General features: G+C 45.9%; 4 non-coding genes across 4 annotated transcripts; all 4 read right to left on the bottom strand.

The window, feature by feature from the left end:
• Nucleotides 1-7,088: 7,088 nt before the first annotated feature.
• Nucleotides 7,089-7,203, bottom strand: LOC117968064 (U5 spliceosomal RNA). Its single transcript, XR_004662214.1, has one exon. It is a non-coding gene; the product is annotated as a U5 spliceosomal RNA (small nuclear RNA).
• Nucleotides 7,204-7,564: 361 nt separating this feature from the next.
• On the bottom strand, nt 7,565-7,749 carry LOC117414624 (U2 spliceosomal RNA). Its single transcript, XR_004662240.1, has one exon. It is a non-coding gene; the product is annotated as a U2 spliceosomal RNA (small nuclear RNA).
• Nucleotides 7,750-11,604: 3,855 nt separating this feature from the next.
• Nucleotides 11,605-11,787, bottom strand: LOC117968081 (U2 spliceosomal RNA). Its single transcript, XR_004662231.1, has one exon. It is a non-coding gene; the product is annotated as a U2 spliceosomal RNA (small nuclear RNA).
• Nucleotides 11,788-16,822: 5,035 nt separating this feature from the next.
• Nucleotides 16,823-17,017, bottom strand: LOC117417299 (U2 spliceosomal RNA). The gene has a single exon (XR_004663278.1). It is a non-coding gene; the product is annotated as a U2 spliceosomal RNA (small nuclear RNA).
• Between the last annotated feature and the right edge of the window lie 2,365 nt (nt 17,018-19,382).

The raw sequence follows: 19,382 nt of genomic DNA on the forward strand, positions 1-19,382 counted from the left end.
GGGGTACTTGCTCCTTGGACTGAGGGGAAAAATGGGAAGAAAAAAAAGTGCCAGGCTCCAATTAACACAGCCGCTGTTGTTGTGCTCATTCTGTTTTTAAACCCATGTCGCACCCCACCCCGAGAGGCAGAACTAGCCAAAAAATTGCATTGAACTCGTAAATGCTCCTCTCCACGGAAATCTTTAGTAAAATACTCTTTTATTGAGATTTTACATTTTTTTACATTTACACCCATTCGTTTTTTCATTCATTTTACATTTCTTTTAAAGATGACATTCATGCATACAGACATACATTTTGTTTTAAAAGCATTTAAAACACATTTAAAAACACCAAGACAATTGTGCTTTATACATGGTTAAAACAGACACAGATTAAGATCAACATGAAAAAAACCTGTGCTGTTTTAAAAGTGACTGGGAAAAAAAGAACCATCTATAAAAAACCAGTGCTTGTGAGGGCCGGGGAGTGCTCTCTAAAAAAGTGAACATAAAACTATAGATCTAAAACAGGGACAGGGGAAAAGGGACAGTGTATAAAACAGTGAGTTAAAATTCTAAAATTTTAAAACACTTAAAATGTAACTTTTAATAGTTGACATTAAAAATCTTCTAGATACATAAAACAAAACAAAATCAAATAATCCATTCAAAATAAATCAAATAAAAGTCCATAAAACAAACAAAAAGACTACATAAAACCAGGGCACCGTTCAAAAACGGTCATGCCAGCTAAAAAGGGCGGAATGCTGGCATGACAAAATAAATAAAAGGCTTAGCGGTGCCCCGTAGTCCCGCTCCTAGGAGCTAGCGGTTCCAGTTTTTTCCTTTATTCCATCTTCACGTCCTGAAGTCCGGCGATCCTCCACTCCGCGCAGGCCTTGTCCTTCCCGAGGTTCCGGATGTCCAGAATTACAAAGTCCTTGATAAGAGTTTGTGCCCTTCTGGTCGTGGTGATAGTGTCTAGCTCCTGCTTGTGATAGACACAGACGTTACGGCCCTCCCACAGGATCTGCTTGACAACATTGATGACACGCCAAACGCACTTAGCTGTGCTGGTAGTGATTCCTCCCGCAGGCCCATAGAGCACAGTCTCAGCGGTCATCTTGGCCGTGTCAGCAAACCTGTTTAGGAAGACAGAGACAGAGAGCCAGACACTGCCAGCCACATCACACTCCCAGAAGATATGGGCTGGTGTTTCTCTCTTGCGGCACTTTGCATAGGGGCATGTTTCTACTTGGGCTAGTCCCCTCCTGAACATGAACGCTCGAGTGGGGGAGTGCCCTGTGGACGGTGTTCCATGCTATATCCTTCTGGACATTACTGAGGCAGCTGTGAGACACATTCTCCCAGACTTTTTGGCTTTGGGTGAGGGAGAAAGTAGCTACTTTTTCAATTTCCTGGGAACCGGCAAGATATTTAGTTACAGCCTTGTATTCCCAGGAGGCCAATTTTGCTTTATCTAAGCCCAATTTATATATAGTGTCCCTTAAGGTTCTATAATACAATGGGGGGTCCCAGGAGTACGGCACGGTGTTAACAATAGTGCAGAGGCCCAAGGCCCTGAGACAGGTGGCAAAATAGAAACGATTCATGTAACATACCTTCCTGTCCAGGGCCTGGATGTTCTAGATAGTTTGCGTGAGCCCCTGCACTCGGGTGAGCTGCACAACGTCCGGGACCCCCTTACCTCCCTTCTTGTCGGCTTTACTCAGGGTGGCTCGTTTTACCCTCTCCATCTTGCTGCCCCAGATAAAGCGGTGGATAATGCGGTCCACCACTTTTTTGGTGGTCCTGTCTGGGGGAAAGATTTTTCCTACATAAGAGAGGATGGGGAACAGTATAGACTTGGTTATTAATACTCTACCCGTCATTGTTAAGGATCTTGTGCTCCATCCGCCAATCTTTTTACGGACCTGGTTAATGGCCGCCGTCCAGCTCTGGGCCCCCGAGCTATTGTTCTCGAAAATGAGGCCCAGAATCTTGATTTTGTCCTTTTTGACAGGGTACATGTCCGACAGTTCCCTATCTACCTGCCTATTTTTAGACACGTAGACTTCGCTCTTGGACTTATTAATCACTGCCCCGGTCGCCGTGCAGTACTTCTCAAGGATATTACTAATCCGAGGTACCGACGATGTGTTGGTGCAAATGAGTGACACATCGTCCATATATGCTGTTGTTTTGACCTGGACCCCGTTGGATCCAGGCAGCTGGAAACCAGTTATATTGGTATCCCTACGAATTGCCTGCAGGAGGGGTTCAATGCACACGACATATAGCAGTGGGGATAGTGGGCAACCCTGTCTGACCCCTGACTGGATAGATATTTTACCAGTCAGGTGCCTGTTCACCAAGACTCGGGTACTAATGTTTGTATAGATGGTTTTAACCCACCCCCTAAGTCCAGGAGCGAATTTCATCTGGTCCATCACTTTGTACATATATTCATGGCTTACCCTATCGAACGCCTTCTCCTGGTCAAGGTTGAACAGGCAGAGGGGATGGTTCCGTTCTCTAGAATAAGCCAGAATGTCCCTTGTTAACATTAAAATATCGGTGATGGACCTCCCTGGGACGCCACAAGCCTGGTCGGGGCCAATGACCAAAGGGAGGTGTACTTGTAGCCGGAGCATCAGAGCTTTGGCTAGTATCTTGTAATCCACGCAAAGGAGGCTGATTGGGCGCCAATTCCGTAGATCTTTAACTTCCCCTTTCTTATGAAGGAGAGTAATTACACTCTCCCGCATAGAAGGGCCCAACCGCTTCTCCCTGTAGACCACTCTGTAGACCTCCGCTAAATGGACTTTTAGCGTGTCCCAAAAAAGATGGTAATACTCACCCGGGATGCCATCTGGACCTGGCGTCTTACCGGTGTTCATGGTCTTAACCGCCTGGGTGAGCTCCTCCAGCGTGAGTTCTGGGTCCTTCTCCTCCTCCTCCTCGTCCCGCACTGAGTCAGGCTCCAACTGGCTCAGGAACCACTCTATCAGGGTGTCATCTGTAGCTTTGATGTTATACAGGTCCCTATAGAAGTTCTCTACCACTTTTTTCACTCCCTCACTATCCTCTACTATCCTCCCCCTGCTGTCGAGCATGGAGGACATCAAGTGCCGCTTCTCCCTCGTTTTCTGGAAGAAGCAGCGAGTACACTTTTCGTCTTCCTCCATTTTTTTGCACTTTTGCATTGTGCATGACCTTTCGTTGTTCCTCCCTACAAAGCACTGAAAGATCTAGCTTGGTCTGGGCTATCTCGTCGCTTACAGGGAACCCCCGAAGCTGAAGCAGGCTCAGACGCTGGAGGGCAGCATTCAGGTGTTTATATTTGGCCCTCCTTTCTTTTGCTTTCCTCTTGCCTGCTGCTATGAAATAACCCTTAGTTCTGATTTTGACCATCTCCCACCACTCTATAGGGGAGTTGAATAGGTCACGCAAAGTGGTCCACTCAACAAGCCTGCTCTTATAGGCTGCAGCTATGGAGGGGTCATCGAGTAAGGAGGTGTTTAATTTCCAAACCCCTGACCCCATCTGGGAGGTCTGAGGGACCTGCAGTGTTACCTGCAGGAGCCTATGGTCAGAGAAGAAGACGGCCTGGGTGTCTACTGCCGTCTTCGTAAGGGAGCTGGTATGCAGGACGAGATCTATACGGGAGAAGGAGGTCCCAGATGAGCTCACCCAGGTAAAGGGAGGCACCAGGTCCTTACCTGCATCACACAGGGAGAAATCAGATATTACGGAGGACAAAACTCTACTAGAGCGGTCGTTGCGTGGCCTGCTCCGGTCTACGTCCCTCAGAGCACAATTGAAGTCACCTGACACGATGACGGGTACGTTCCCCAGCAGGAGTGGACGCAGCTGTGGAAAAAATTGAACTCTTTCGTTTTGGTTAGTGGGTGCGTAGACATTGACCAGTCTGAGGGGAGTGTTGTTGTATGTCACATCCACGCTCAGAATTCTACCAGGTTCTACCTCCCTGCTGCTGCGGGAGGTAATAAATGGGTTTTTAAACAGGATACCTACTCCGTCGGCTCTGGCTATGTTGGAGCCCGACCAGAAGGAGTCCCCCAGGGTCCAACTCTCCTTCAGGTCCCTATAATCAGGGCTCGACGAAATACCACACTCCTGCAGAAAGATGAGATCTGCTTTCAAGTTAGCTAGATAGTTTAGTACATCAAATCTTTTTTGTGTCTCCCTGATGCTCCTGACATTAACAGACATACATATCAGGGCCATAAGGGTAGCTAACAAGAAAAGGAGTCGCTGCGTCCACCCCATAGCGACTATGATTGGGAGGTCGGGACACTCTTCCTACTCTTAGCTCTACGCTTGCTTCGAGGGGGCTTGGGCTTATTTTCAACTCCCATCACCCCTGAGAAGGTACTCACTGCTGCCTCGTCCAAGAAGGCACCGTCTTTATATGCACAGTACGTGGAGTTGTTTGGGCTATTCAACTCCCCACAAGGTAAGTCTGGTGGAAAATGCTCAGGGCCCCTCGGAACGTGTGGGTCAGCTTTGTCCTGGGGGGGTTATGACAGACAGCATTCTTTGGCTGTTACCGTCTGTTGAATTGGAGCTGTTAGCAGACTTCTGGCTTACCGCGTCCAGGGGTATTCCCATGTCCTCCAGTGCTGTATCTAGGAGGACCTCTAGGGGGCCCCTGGTTTTGCCCATACAAGGGAGGGGGTCAAGGATGCTTTGAAGGGAGGCCCTTCGCTTGAAGAGGGTCATTGCTACCGAGGTACTGCTGGTCAGGGAAGGTGTTGACCCTGACCTCTCCCTCGGTGCATTAGTGAACACCTCTTCTGCGAGGTGTGCTAGGGTTTGTGCCAACGACTGGGAAGGCTGGCTGGGGATGCCCTGGCTGGCTGCTACCTGCCCAGTAGGCGGCAGTGTAGCCATCCCACTCGCCTCCGTCTCTGCCTGCGAGGGCAAGACTGGGGACTTTGTGTGGACATTAGCTAGTTTTTGATCTGTGGGGGCCACCTGCAACTTGCTGTCTTTAATCCTTTATCTTCTTTCTTTTCCCCCCCATCGTCTCTACCCTTTCTTTTCCCCACCCTCGGCTGGTTCTTCACTCCCTTCCCCTCCTTCTCACTCTCACTTTCAATGTCGCTTTCGCTTTCCTCCCCCACGGACTCAATCCTTATGGCGTCATAACGAGAGCCGAGGGGGAGTGCTGGCGCTGAGAGGGCCCTACTCAGGGGGGGGGGCGCTGCTGGGTCCGGGCTCCCTCCCTGCCTCGTGTTCTGTATCAGAGGAGCTACTGGAGGAGCTAGTGGAGTAGCTGTTGTACTCTCTCTCTGGGCTGGGGGAAGGGGTCCTCGTAAAACGGGACATGTCTCGGGGGCGGGGGGGTGAGGGGGGTGCTGGTGATGATCTTGGGTCTTGGATGCTGTTGGTGGTGATGTGGACTGATCTTTGTTACTTGCTCCCTCTTCCTGCTCAGGCCTAGGCTTGTTCGTGTTTGCCTTGCTGGCTCTGGCCATGTTGGCATAGGAAGAGGGGCAGTCCTTAAACAGGTGCCCCTTCTTTCCACACAAATTGCACTGCCTCTCTTCTCTGCAGTGGCTGGTCTCGTGGGGGGCGCCGCAATTCCTGCACTTGACTACAGTACACGCGGCCGCCAGGTGTCCTAATTCCCCACATTTCCTGCAGAGTTTTGGCATCCCATTATAGAATACCAGCCCTCTGTTGGGCCCTAACACTATGGAGTTTGGAATGTGGCGGACGCCTCCAATGCCCGATGGATCAACATTAAGGCGTACCAGCCACTTTCTGGCTCCTGTCCAAACCCCATCTTCATCTGTAATTTTCCTCCCTTCTGATGACACCCTCCCATAGCGGTTAAGCCATGTTGTAATATCATAGTCGCTAACAGCCTCATTGAAAAATTGGACAGTAACAACTTTCATTTCTCTGTCTGTCAGTGCATCCACACAAAATTCTTTGTATGGAGCGAGATATTTATTCTCCCCCCAAAAGGACCACATTTCTTGTAACTTTTGGGGGTTCCTAAAACTGACCTCAAACACTTCCTCAAGCCCTGGCAATTTCACCAAACAATTCAAGTCAGAAGGGGAAAAACCCATACCCCTCTGAAGAATGGTCCGGCTGAACTCCAGTCTCGTCAGTCCTGGTTCCGTTTCCTCTTGCTGGGTCCTTGTGAAGCGCACCGCATTGTGCCTCCTGGTCTCCTGGGTTGGCCGGAACGCCATCCTTCAGCTGGCTCCTCCGATTGGGGTGGGAGAAGCCTCTGGACGTCCGGGTTGTCTCTCTCTACGGAAAAGAGACAACGTAAGCAGCAAATCTGGGCAGTTGAAGGAACTATTACTTTAGTCCCTGAGGAGATGGTCGCCTCTCAAGAGGGACCCCCTCCCCAGGTGAACGGTGTCCTTCCCTGGCGGAGTAGGGGGCGCTGCTTGGCACCGAGACCACGTAGGAAGAATCGTGGCTGTGACGCCTCCTCGGGGTCCGGGGCCGCCCTCTGCTCCTCCCAGATGGCGCCCTCTGCTGGGCGCCTGCTGCTCTCGCGGTCTGGATCTCGATTACAATCAAGGGCTGGGGATGAGGTCGTCTAGGTCATCAAAGGGTCCTCAAAGGTCGTCTGGATGGTAGGTCCTCCTTCTCTCGAACTCCAGGAACGTCTGGAAAAGCCGGAACCGCCTGAAAAGGAAAAAACTGGAACCGCCTGAAAAAGAAAAAACTGCTCTCAACAGTCAACAAAATCTTGAAAGACCGTCGGCCTGGATTGGGCAAGCCAAAACCAGACTGAGCATTAGTCTTCCAAAAAGTTGCCGAGCTGAAGAAAGCCAGTCAAAAATAAAAAAAATTCTGTTCCTCCTCACCCGAACAAACCTCTCACAGACCCTCGGAGGGAGCGGGCAATGCCACTACCCTCTAAGCCTTAGTCTTTAGAAAGATTTATTCGAACTGAAGAGAAGCCAGAGTGTGGTACTCGCTTCTTGGACTGAGGGGAAAAATGGGAAAAAGAAAAAAAAAAAGAAAAAGAAAAAAAAGGTGCCAGGCTCTAATTATTAACACGGCCGCCGCCGCTGTGCTCGTTCTGCTTTTAAACCCATGTCGAGCCCCACCCCGAGGGGCAGGGCTAGCCAAAAATTGCATTGAACTCATAAATGCTCCTCTCCATGGGAATCTTTAGTAAAAGGCGAAAGATTTATGCGAGCTGAAGAGAAGCCAGAGTGTGGCTTTACTGGCAGCCCAGCTCTTCCGGACGTCCCAAAGGCCATCTCTACCCGGCGGCAAGGCCAAACAAAATAATGCAAAACAAAACAAGGAACTCTTCCCAAAACGCAAGTGCCGTTCGGTACCGGCAAAGGGGCGCTTTGATGCTGCCACCTTGAAAGCGAGGGCTCCTTGCCCCACTAGACAGCTCTGTTTCTGCTTTACCGCTGCGGTCGTCATCCTCCTCCTCCTCCTCCTCCCACGAGCGCAAGGCCTTCTGGGTACACTTGCCTGCCTGCCTTATTTGGGGGGGAAAAAAAGAGCAGGAAAAAACACAACCCAGAAAAAGGGAGAGGGACAGGCTGGCTGGCTGGCTCTCTATCTCTCGTGCACTGTTCCCGGAGATACTGCAATACCAGGTCAATGCGTGGAGTGGACAGAGGAAGTCCCGGTTCCATCTCCAAAAATAAATTTAATATATACGGGTCCCCCTGTGGGATGTATCGGATATTAAACTGATAAGAACAGATTTTTTTTTTTTATTTATTGTCTTTGGACAAAAATCATGAACATATAATGAAAACACTTAATACAATACACAAGAAACAATATCACATTACAGCCAAGTCATAAAAACTTTTCAATAAAAAACGTCTGAAAGTACAATCAGTTTAAAACAATACAGATGACAGTTATAAAACTTATATATTTAATACATGAATTAAAAACCAACTTCCATTTGCACAAGACCGCGTATGCATCAAAAAACAACCCGCTTCACCCCCTATCGTAAGACCATGAACCGGCATGAGTCCAAGTGGCAAGCAAACTCCAGCAGGTGCTCCATCTCTCCCGGGTGATCTCTTCTCCTTCCTGCAGCGCATCCTGTATCTGGTACTCCTCCGAGCCTGTGGCAAGCCAAGATTTTCTCCTCCCCCGAGGTCAGCAGCTTTCCTTTACAAACAAAGAGATTTCTCGACTTCCACATGCCTTCTTTTAAAACAGTTCAGTAAAATCCACAAGCATGTCTATTTCTCCTTTATTACAAAACCAGGCTTAACCCTGTGCAGCACCATTGCTTTTAAAACCTTTCCGTTATTTAAAAACCTGCTCAGGATGTCTTCGGCCTCCCGCCAAACTTTTTTGGCTTGCCCACATTTCCAGAACAGATGCGCTGCCGTTTCTTCTGCCCCACAATCCTTAAAAGGACATCTAGGGGACTTCCCGAGGATCCAGCGATTACATGGTAGCCCTTACTGGGAGGATCTGATAACAAGCTGAAACTTAGAGCAGCTGATTCAAATTCCGCGGCGTTCTGAGACACAGGGGAAGAGACGGAACCCGCAGCGCCAGCACAAACAAACAAAAGTCAGGCAGTTTCAGAGAGACAGTGTGTGGAAGCGACAACATGGGCGAAGTATGAGTGGACGAGTACAGCACAGTTAGAAGCAGTTTGAAAGCAGGTTGACACCTGCAGAAACTAAACTTAAAAAATAAATAAATAAATAAACAAAAATTACTACATGGTCTTCAAACCAGTAAGCTGTGACAACTGCATGATGTGGGAAATCTGAGAAAACCCAACAGAGCTCAACCAAGTTTGTGTAAAGTGCCGCACGATCCAGGACTTGCTTCAACGAGTAAGTCTGCTAGAGAAGGAGCTGGAGGAAATGAGACAGCAACAGGAGCTTGAGGAGCTGACACACCCACAATTCATGGAAGTCTGCACCCCTAGCAGACTGAAAGCCACCAGGGAGATGGAAGAGATTCGAAACAGCTGGGTTCAGATAGGCAGAAGCAGGGAAAAAAAGAAACCTCGTCAAACACAACCACCTGAAATCAAAACATCCAACAAATTTGAGCCACTTCAGCATTTAGATGACCAAAACCAACATCAAGAGAATGAAAGGAACAACATCCAGGACCCTATAAACAGTGCTGGCCAGGCAGCAAAAAGAAGGGAGGTCATGATTGTTGGGGACTCCATATTGAGAAACACAGCAAGTTCAGTTTGCAGTTTGGACCCCCTTACTACAACAGTGTGCTGCCTTCCAGGAGCCTTTGTCAAGCACATCACTGAGAACGTGGACAGGCTCCTAGAACGAACAGGAGACGACCCGGTAGTAGTGGTCCACATCGGTACAAACAACATTGGAAGAGACAGACCAAGATCCCTGCAAAACAAATTCAGCGCGCTAGGAAGGAAATTAAGACCAAAACCTGTGGTATTTTCTGGGATACTACCGGCACCTTGCAAAGGACCATATCGACAGCTGGAAATACAAAATCAAAATGCATGGTTGAAATCGTGGTGCACACAGGAAGGCTTCACCTTTCTTGAACATTGGAGCACATTCTACAACAAGGACTATCTATATAGGTGGGGCGGACTGCACTTAAACAAAAAGGGAACCAATCTACTTGGAGAAAGGATCCTTGAGGAGGTCCAGAAGCATTTAAAACTAGAAAGGAAGTGGGGAGAAAACAAAAAAAACAGAAGGGAGACCACATCAAAACAAGGGCAACAACTCGGGTAAGACGACTATTAAATGTATTTATCTTGAATACTAGAAGTCTCAAACAAAATGTTAGAACTTGAAGCTACTGCACTAACAAGTAACTACAATGTGATAGGTGTTACAAAAGCTTGGTTGTCAGAGTGATGGAGACTAATGTAATATTAGTGGGTACACACTGTATAGGAAAGACAGGCAGGACAGAAGAGGCGGCGGGGTAGCGCTATACATAAGAAATAGTCTTCAAGCCCAGGTGTTAAATCAGGACAAAGAAAACAATGCAGAATCAATATGGGTCAGAATAATGGACAGAAATTCAAAGGGCATAATAATAGGAGCATGCTATAGACCGCCAAATTCAGACGCTGAGCAAAATAATTTGTTATACAATGACCCAATGCGTGTAGAAAAGGAGAAGCCATACTAATGGGGGATTTCAACTCCCCCCCCCCCGTATAAAATGGGAGAACCCGATGGGGAGCACGACGGACGAAATTGAAATGGTGGAAATGACAAATGACTGCTTCCTAATGCAGTTTGTCAAGGCACCGACTAGAGGGGAAGCATGCCTTTGATTTTAGTCTCTTCAAATAATGAAGACAGAATAACTAAAACAGAGGTCAGAGAGCCATTGGCAAACTCAGACCGCAACATGGTCTCATTTGAAGTATTTTTTAAAACCCCAAAAGTAATGACCTAACGCTAAGGTTTACAATTTTAGAAAAGCAAACTATGAAGGTATGAAACAGAGACAAACGGAAATAGATTGGAGTAAAATAGAGAGAACATCCACAGAAAAAGGATGGCTGTTTTTTTTTTTTTTAAATGTAGTACTAGATGCGCAAAACAATTACATCCCAAAAGTAGACAAATCTAAATCTAAAGCAAAAAGGCCAAAATGGTTTAATAGATCAATTTTAAAGTATTCAGCGAAAAAAGGCACTTTACAGAGCGTTTAAAAGGGACCAAAAACAAAAGTACACAGAAAGAGTACTTGGAACTGCAAACGCAAGTCAAAAAGGAAGTTAGAAAGGCCAAGAGAGGGATAGAAATCAATATTGCTAAGGGGGATAAAACCAATTCCAAAATGTTTTTCCAATATTATAACAGCAAGAGAACATTCAAAGAGGAGGTTAAATGTCTAAGAGACACAAATGGCAAAATCATAAATGAAGTAAAAAAAAATAGCAAATATATTAAATGATTACTTTTCACAGGTTTTTACAAAGGAGGACACGGACAACATGCCCCACATGTCGACCTGTTCCTATCCAATTTTAAATAACTTTAGCATAAGAGGCAGAAGTGTTTTAAAGGTGCTAGGAGCTCTAAAATAAACAAATCCCCAGGGCCGGTGAGATCCTCCCAATAGTACTCAAAGAAATGAAAAGTTATTTACAAACCGCTAACCAAGATCATGCAACAGTCTCTTGACACAGGGGTTGTACCGACAGACTGGAAAATAGCAAACATAATACCGATCCACAAAAAGGGAGACAAAACCGAACCAGGTAACTACAGACCAATAAGCCATCTATTATATGGAAACTATAATAAGATCCAAAATGGAAATTTACCTATATGGTAACAATATCCTGGGAGACAGTCAGCATGGTTTTAGGAAAGGGAGATTGTGTCTAACTAACCTGCTTGACTTTTTTGAGGATGCAACATTGAAAATGGATAATTGAAAAGCATCCTCCTCCCACGAGCGCAAGGCCTTCTGGGTACACTTGCCTGCTGCGTGAGCAGAGCTGGCTGTCCATCTGTTAGGCAGACCTGCCTGCCTGCCTGCCTTATTTGGAACAAACAAACAACAAAGAGCGTGGAAAAAATACAACCCAGAGAGAGAGAGAGGCTGTCTCTCTCTCTCTCTCTCTCTCTCTCTCTCTCTCTTTTTTGACCTTTCTTGTGCACCGTTCCCGGAGGTACTGCAATACCGGGTCGATGCGTGGAGTGGACGGAGCAAGCCCCGGTTCCATCTCCTGCTTCCAAAAATCAATTTAATAGACGGGTCCCCCTATGGGGGACGTATCGGATATTAAACTGATAAGAACAGAATTTTTTTTTATTCCTTTCAAACATTGATTTATCCTAAGACATCAAACACAGTTTTCCATTTATTTAGTACAAGATGTCCCATTCTTTCTTCCCTCTACCATAATGTAATCTTTCACTAAGCTTTCCACGAGTCTTTTACATGCTGATACAAACATCCTCTTTCTTTTAACAATTAATACATTCCTTGCTGTCCATAATGCATCTTTAAGACAACAGGCTATTTTCCATGCACATTCAAAGTCCGACATAGTACAAGTTCTTTGCACAACACCATATAATACAAAGTCACTAGTTAGTGATTCCCTTACAATAAATGCTTCCAATAGCCTTTGTACAGACATTAAAACCTGTTTAGCAAATAAACATTCAATGAAAACATGAAATACACTCTCTTCCCCAAGACACACCTGTCGTGGGCAAACACTAGTCGGGGCAGGGATTGAAGTTTATGACCAACAATAAATTAATACAAACTCCAAATAAAACGGTACAGACCAGCAGTAAGGTGTCAGTAAAGACAAAGTTACCCACCCAAACCTTCTCAGCGATGCAAACAGGAAAAATTTCATTATAAAGAAACATTTTTCAGACCTATACCGCGGTAGTAAACAGATCCGTAGAATATTACAAACATATGTCGCTTTTAAGATTTTTTTAAAGATCTGGCACATTTTTCCCCACCGTCTTTAGTAGCCTTAAACATAATAGCACGCTTCAGTCTGTCCATTCTGGAACTCCAAATAAAATGAAACACGACTTTGTTGATTTCTCTGGTACAGGCATACAGTAAAGGCCACACTTGTGCCACATATAATAGGCAAAATCACATTCCTAAGGACAAGGGCTTTGTCCTCCAGTGTCAGCTGTCTTGTACTCCACAGCCCAATTTTCTGTTTTATTTTTTTAATTCTCCCCTCCCATGATTTTAAAATCGCTCCTTTTCCAAACCAAATCCCTAAAATTTTAATCCAATCTAATTTTACTACGAAAGGGACTGAAATACCTCCTACCCATTCCCCGAACCTCAACGCCTCACTCTTTTCTAAGTTCACTTTTGCCCCAGAGGCTTGCCCAAACCACTCACATACTTGCATCAGTTTCTGCACAGATGGTTGGTCACTGCAAAAACAAGTCGCATCATCCATGTACATGGAGCACTTCAGCTGTGTATTGTCGCTCCCAGGGATTAAAATTCCACGTATTACTTTTTCCTCTCAAGAAATTTGCTAATATTTCTAAATAACATACAAAAAGTAACGGGGACAACAGACATCCCTGTCGGACTCCTGACTTGACAAAAAACCCCAGAGATTTCCAACCGTTTACCATTACAGTACTAAAGGAGCCATAATAAAAGCACTGTATCCATTTACAAAACTGCCCCCCAAACTCTAATTTTGTGCAATACCTTAAAAAAAACTACATGAGATTACACGATCATACGCCTTCTCTAAATCCAGGCTTATCAGAACCGAATCAAAATCATGATCCTGAATATAAATTGCATCTCCTAATTCAAAAGAGCATGTCTGAAATTTGACGCCCAGGTATACCACACGTTTGATCGGGGTCAATTACTTCCGCCACTACCCTCTTCAGTCTATTTGCCAATGCCCTGGCTAAAATTTTATAGTCTACCCCTAAGAGCGTAATTGGCCTCCAATTCTTAATATCTAATTTATCCCCCTTTTTATAAATCAGAGATATCACCCCCCCTCCAAGTGTGGGAGGCAATTTGCCCCTCAAAAATCCCTCATTATATATCTCCAAGAGATCTGGCCCGCAGGAGGGGTTCAATGCACACGACATATAGCAGTGGGGATAGTGGGCAACCCTGTCTGACCCCTGACTGGATAGATATTTTACCAGTCAGGTGTCTGTTCACCAAGACTCCGGTACTAATGTTTGTATAGATAGTTTTAACCCACTCCCTAAGTCCAGGAGCGAATTTCATCTGGTCCATCACTTTGTACATATATTCATGGCTTACCCTATCGAACGCCTTCTCCTGGTCAAGGTTGAACAGGCAGGGGATGGTTCCGTTTTCTAGAATAAGCCAGAATGTCCCTTGTTAACATTAAAATATCGGTGATGGATCTCCCTGGGACACCACAAGCCTGGTCGGGGCCAGTGACAAAAGGGAGGTGTACTTGTAGCCGGAGCATCAGAGCTTTGGCTAGTATCTTGTAATCCATGCAAACGAGGCTGATTGGGCACCAATTCCGTAGATCTTTAACTTCCCCTTTCTTATGAAGGAGAGTAATTACACTCTCCTGCATAGAAGGGCCCAACCGCTTCTCCCTGTAGACCGCTCTGTAGACCTCCGCTAAATGGACTTTTAGCGTGTCCCCAAAAAAGATGGTAATAATCACCCGGGATGCCATCTGGACCTGGCGTCTTAACCGCCTGGGTGAGCTCCTCCAGTGTGAGTTCTGGGACCTTCTCCTCCTCCTCCTCCTCCTCGTCCCGTCAGGCTCCAACTGGCTCAGGAACCACTCTATCAGGGTGTCATCTGTAGCTTTGATGTTATATAGGTCCCTATAGAAGTTCTCTACCACTTTTTTCACTCCCTCACTATCCTCTACTATCCTCCCACTGCTGTCGAGCATGGAGGACATCAAGTGCCACTTCTCCCTCGTTTTCTGGAAGCAGCGGGTACACTTTTCGTCTTCCTCCATTTTTTGCACTTTTGCATTGTGCACGACCTTTCGTTGTTCCTCCCTACAAAGCGCTGAAAGATCTAGCTTGGTCTGGGCTATCTCGTCGCTTACAGGGAACCCCCGAAGCTGAAGCAGGCTCAGACGCTGGAGGGCAGCATTCAGGTGTTTATATTTGGCCCTCCTTTCTTTTGCTTTCCTCTTGCCTGCTGCTATGAAATAACCCTTCGTTCTGATTTTGACCATCTCCCACCACTCTATAGGGGTTGAATAGGTCACGCAAAGTGGTCCACTCAACACGCCTGCTCTTTTAGGCTGCAGCTATGGAGGGGTCATCGAGTAAGGATGTGTTTAATTTCCTTACCTGCATCACACAGGGAGAAATCAGATATTACGGAGGACAAAACTCTACTAGAGCGGTCGTTGCGTGGCCTGCTCCGGTCTACGTCCCTTAGAGCACAATTGAAGTCACCTGACACGATGACGGGTACGTTCCCCAGCAGGAGTGGACGCAGCTGTGGAAAAAATTGAACTCTTTCTTTTTGGTTAGTGGGTGCGTAGACATTGACCAGTCTGAGGGGAGTGTTGTTGTATGTCACATCCACACTGCGGGAGGTAATAAATTGGTTTTTAAACAGGATACCTACTCCGTCGGCTCTAGCTATGTTGGAGCCCGACCAGAAGGAGTCCCCCAGGGTCCAACTCTCCTTCAGGTCCCTATAATCAGGGCTCGACGAAATACCACACTCCTGCAGAAAGATGAGATCTGCTTTCAAGATAGCTAGATAGTTTAGTACATCAAATCTTTTTTGTGTCTCCCTGATGCTCCTGACATTAACAGACACACATATCAGGGCCATCAGGGTAGCTAAAAAGAAAAGGAGTCGCTGCGTCCACCCCATAGCGACTATGATTGGGAGGTCGGGACACTCTTCCTACTCTTAGCTCTATGCTTGCTTCGAGGGGGCTTGGGCTTATTTGCAACTCCCATCACCCCTGAGAAGGTACTCGCTGCTGCCTCGTCCAAGAAGGCACCGTCTTTGTATGCACAGTACGTGGAGTTGTTTGGGCTATTCAACTCCACACAAGGTAAGTCTGGTGGAACTTGCTCAGGGCCCCTCGGAACGTGTGGGTCAGCTTTGTCCTGGGGAGTGCTACCCTTCAAGTCAGAAGGGGAAAAACCCATACCCCTCTGAAGAATGGTCCGGCTGAACTCCAGTCTCGTCAGTCCTGGTTCCGTTTCCTCTTGTTGGTTCCTTGTGAAGCGCACCGCATTGTGCCTCCTGTTCTCCTGGGTTGGCCGGAACGCCATCCTTCAGCTGGCTCCTCAGATTGGGGTGGGAGAAGCCTCTGGATGTCCGGGTTGTCTCTCTCTGCGGAAAAGAGACAACGTAAGCAGCAAATCTGTGCAGTTGAAGGAACTATTACTTTAGTCCCTGAGGAGATGGTCGCCTCGCAAGAGGGACCCCCTCCCCAAGTGAACGGTGTCCTTCCCTGGCGGAGTAGGGGGTGCTGCTTGGCACCGAGACCACGTAGGAAGAATCGTGGCTGTGACGCCTCCTCGGGGTCCGGGGCCGCCCTCTGCTCCTCCCAGATGGCGCACTCTGCTGGGTGCCGGCTGCTCTCTCGGTCTGGATCTCAATCACGATCAAGGGCTGGGGATGAGGTCGTCTAGGTCATCAAAGGGTCCTCAAAGGTCATCTGGATGGTAGGTTCTCTTTCTCTCGAACTCCAGGAACGTCTGGAAAAAGCCGGAACCGCCTGAAAAAGAAAAACTGCTTTCAACAGTCAACAAAATCTTGAAAGACCCTCGGCCTGGATTGGGCAAGCCAAAAACAGACTGAGCATTAGTCTTCCAAAAAGTTGCCGAGCTGAAGAAAAGCCAGTCAAAAATAAAAAAAGGTCTGTTCCTCTTCCCTCGAACAAACCTTTCGCAGACCCTTGGAGGGAGCGGGCAATGCCACTACCCTCTAAGCCTTAGTCCTTAGAAAGATTTATGCGATCTGAAGAGAAACCAGAGTGTGGCTTTACTGGCAGCCCAGCCCTTCCAGCCGGCCCAAAGGCCTTCTCCTCTACCCGGCGGCAAGGCCAAACAAAACCAAACAGGGAACTCTTCCCAAAATGCAAGTGCCGTTCGGTCCCGGCAAATGGGCGCTTTGCTGCTGTCGCCTTGAAAGCAAGGGCTCCTTGCCCCACTAAACAGCTCCGTTTCTGCTTTACCGCTGCGCTCATCCTCCTCCTCCCACGAGCGCAAGGGCTTCTGGGTACACTGGCCTGCTGCGTGAGCAGAGCAGGCTGTCCATCAGTTAGGCAGACCTGCCTGCCTGCCTGCCTTATTTGGAACAAACCAAACAAACAAAAAACAACAAAAAGAGCAGGGAAAAAATACAAATATTTTTTTGACCTTTCTTGTGCACCATTCCCGGAGGTACTGCAATACCGGGTCGATGCGTGGAGTGGACGGAGCAAGCCCCGGTTCCATTTCCTGCTTCCAAAAATCAATTTAATATAGACGGGTCCTCCCATGGGGGACGTATCAGATATTAAACTGATAAGAACAGATTTTTGTTTTTAAATTTCTTTATTCAAGGAAAAAACCACCATACAAGGTACATAATACAAGTCGCTAACATCCAGTACTTTATCATTTGTATTACATTTCTTATGTACTCCTTTGTCATTTTATTTGTACATCTTATAATATTTTATAGTATACACAACAATCTTACCAGGGTAGTTTCCATCTAGATTTGGCTATATTTACCCCATACTTCCTTGTTTGCATTATTATGTAATCATTTATCAAACAGATTATCACTCTCTTACAGGACATCACCGATATGAATTTTCTTTGTATGATTAGTAAATTTCTTACCGTCCATAATACATCCTTAATACAGCATGCTATTACCCATGCGCATTCAAAGTCATCTTCTGTTATTACATTTTGTATCAGGTCATACAGTAGAAAGACATTGCATATATCATTTTGTGGTATGAATTTCATTAATAGCTCTTTACATGAGAGAAACACTTGTTTTGCAAACCCACATGCAGTCAGCATATGTTCTACTGTTTCATCGTCTGTGCATCCTGGTCTCGGGCACTTTTTCATAGAGGTTAGCCCTCTTCTATGCATGAACTCTCTTACAGTTAGACAATTATGCACCGCCATCCATGCAATATCTTTATGCCTATTTAACAAATATTTTGCAGAAACATTCTGCCAAATGGTCTTATTTTTCCTCATTAAACTGTCTCAACACAACCAATTTATCAGTCATTCATGTTAGATACAATCTTTTTTGGAACCCATTCTTACACTCCTATAAAACTTAAGTTATTTATGTTAATGAACTTCATCACTATAGACAAATAATATGGTGGGAACCAACAGTATGGGATATTTAAGGGCAAAGACACCCAACTGTATTTCTTTAAGGACATGTATAGATAATATCTTAAAAAAAGAAGGCATTTAGACAATCTGTAATGTGGTGACAAACAAATGTGCATACAATTACATACAAAGGTACTCATCAAGATATTGACCAGGTCTGGGATCCTCTTTCCTCCATTCTCTGCTGACTTAAACATGATTGACCGTTTCAGTCTATTCATTTTTGACCCCCAGACTAAACAAAAAACTATTTTATTGACTGTTCTTGCGCAGTCTCTCAGCAGTGCCCAGACTTGAGCTACATACAGTAGAACACGTAATATGTCATTCCTAAGCACTAAAGCTTTTCCCTCTAACGTTAACACCCTTTTTGTCCATAAGCCAGTCTTTTTGTTTATTTTAGTTAATCTTCCCATGTTTAATATTGCACCCTCTTTCCCAAACCAAATTCCTAAAATGAATAGTCTGTTTTAACTGAGAAAGGTATAGAGAGTCCCCCAGACCAGTCCGCAAAAAACATGGCTTCACTTTTTTCCAGATTCACTTTTGCACCGGCAGCTTGTCCAAACCAATCTGTGATCTGTAATAATTTGGTTACTGACGGTGCATCACTACAGAACACCGTCACGTCCTTGCGTCCACCTTTTTAAGTACCTCAGATATGATGTCAAATAAGGTATGCTGCATTCTTGCCAAAAGCACACATTAATACTCTGTGTGTCTAAAAAAGAAAGTATGGTAATCAACCTAATCGTGTTCTTAACACTCCTGACATTAAGTGTGATACATTTGTAGGTTGTTCATGTTAGACTAAAAGAAAACTAACAGTCCGCAAAGAGTCCAAACAGATAAAAACAAATTGTTCCTTGAAACAAAAACCATCTTCATACCATCTTGCTTATAAATTCCTCTACTGCGCCCTGAGTCTCAAAATGCACAGGTTTGAGAAACACTTTTCTCACACATTCCGCTGTGTCTTCAATAAAGTCTGCTGATGCAGATTCTTGGTACTCCATTGCTCTTTGTGGTACAGGACCTATTGGCTCTGTACTTTCTCTTATCTGCACTAGACTCCTCCGAAGAGGAGATAGTACCCAGAATCTTGAAGCTGTTTGAAGTTCTCAGTACTTTGCTGGGTTGAAACTCTGCTGGTCCAGGTTTGTTCTCTTTCTCCTTTCCCTTTTTCTTTGTAACCCATCCTTGTTCAGTGTCTGCCCACTGAGAACCAGCAGGTAGCTCCTGGAAGAGTCCTGCCTCCGTACTTGGCTGATTCAGCTCCATCATCTGTACTTCTGTGGTTTGGCTTCCCTCCAAATCACTCCTCTCTTCCTCCTCAATATTTGCTAGCTCAGTCTCCGCTCTCTGTTTTGTTGTCTTCGTTGCTGCTTCATTTGCATAGGAAACTGATGCTCTTTGTGAGAGGTCCGAAACTACCATGCCCTTTTCCACATTTGTATCCTTAGTGTTCCCTGTATCACTAATTTCTGATTCAGGCACCACTTCCACTGGTAATGCTGCTGTTGATTCCCTTCTGAGCACCGATTGAGAATTCTTATCAACTATATC

This window comes from Acipenser ruthenus, chromosome 13 (genome assembly GCF_902713425.1).
Source record: "Acipenser ruthenus chromosome 13, fAciRut3.2 maternal haplotype, whole genome shotgun sequence".
Lineage (NCBI taxonomy): Eukaryota > Metazoa > Chordata > Actinopteri > Acipenseriformes > Acipenseridae > Acipenser > Acipenser ruthenus.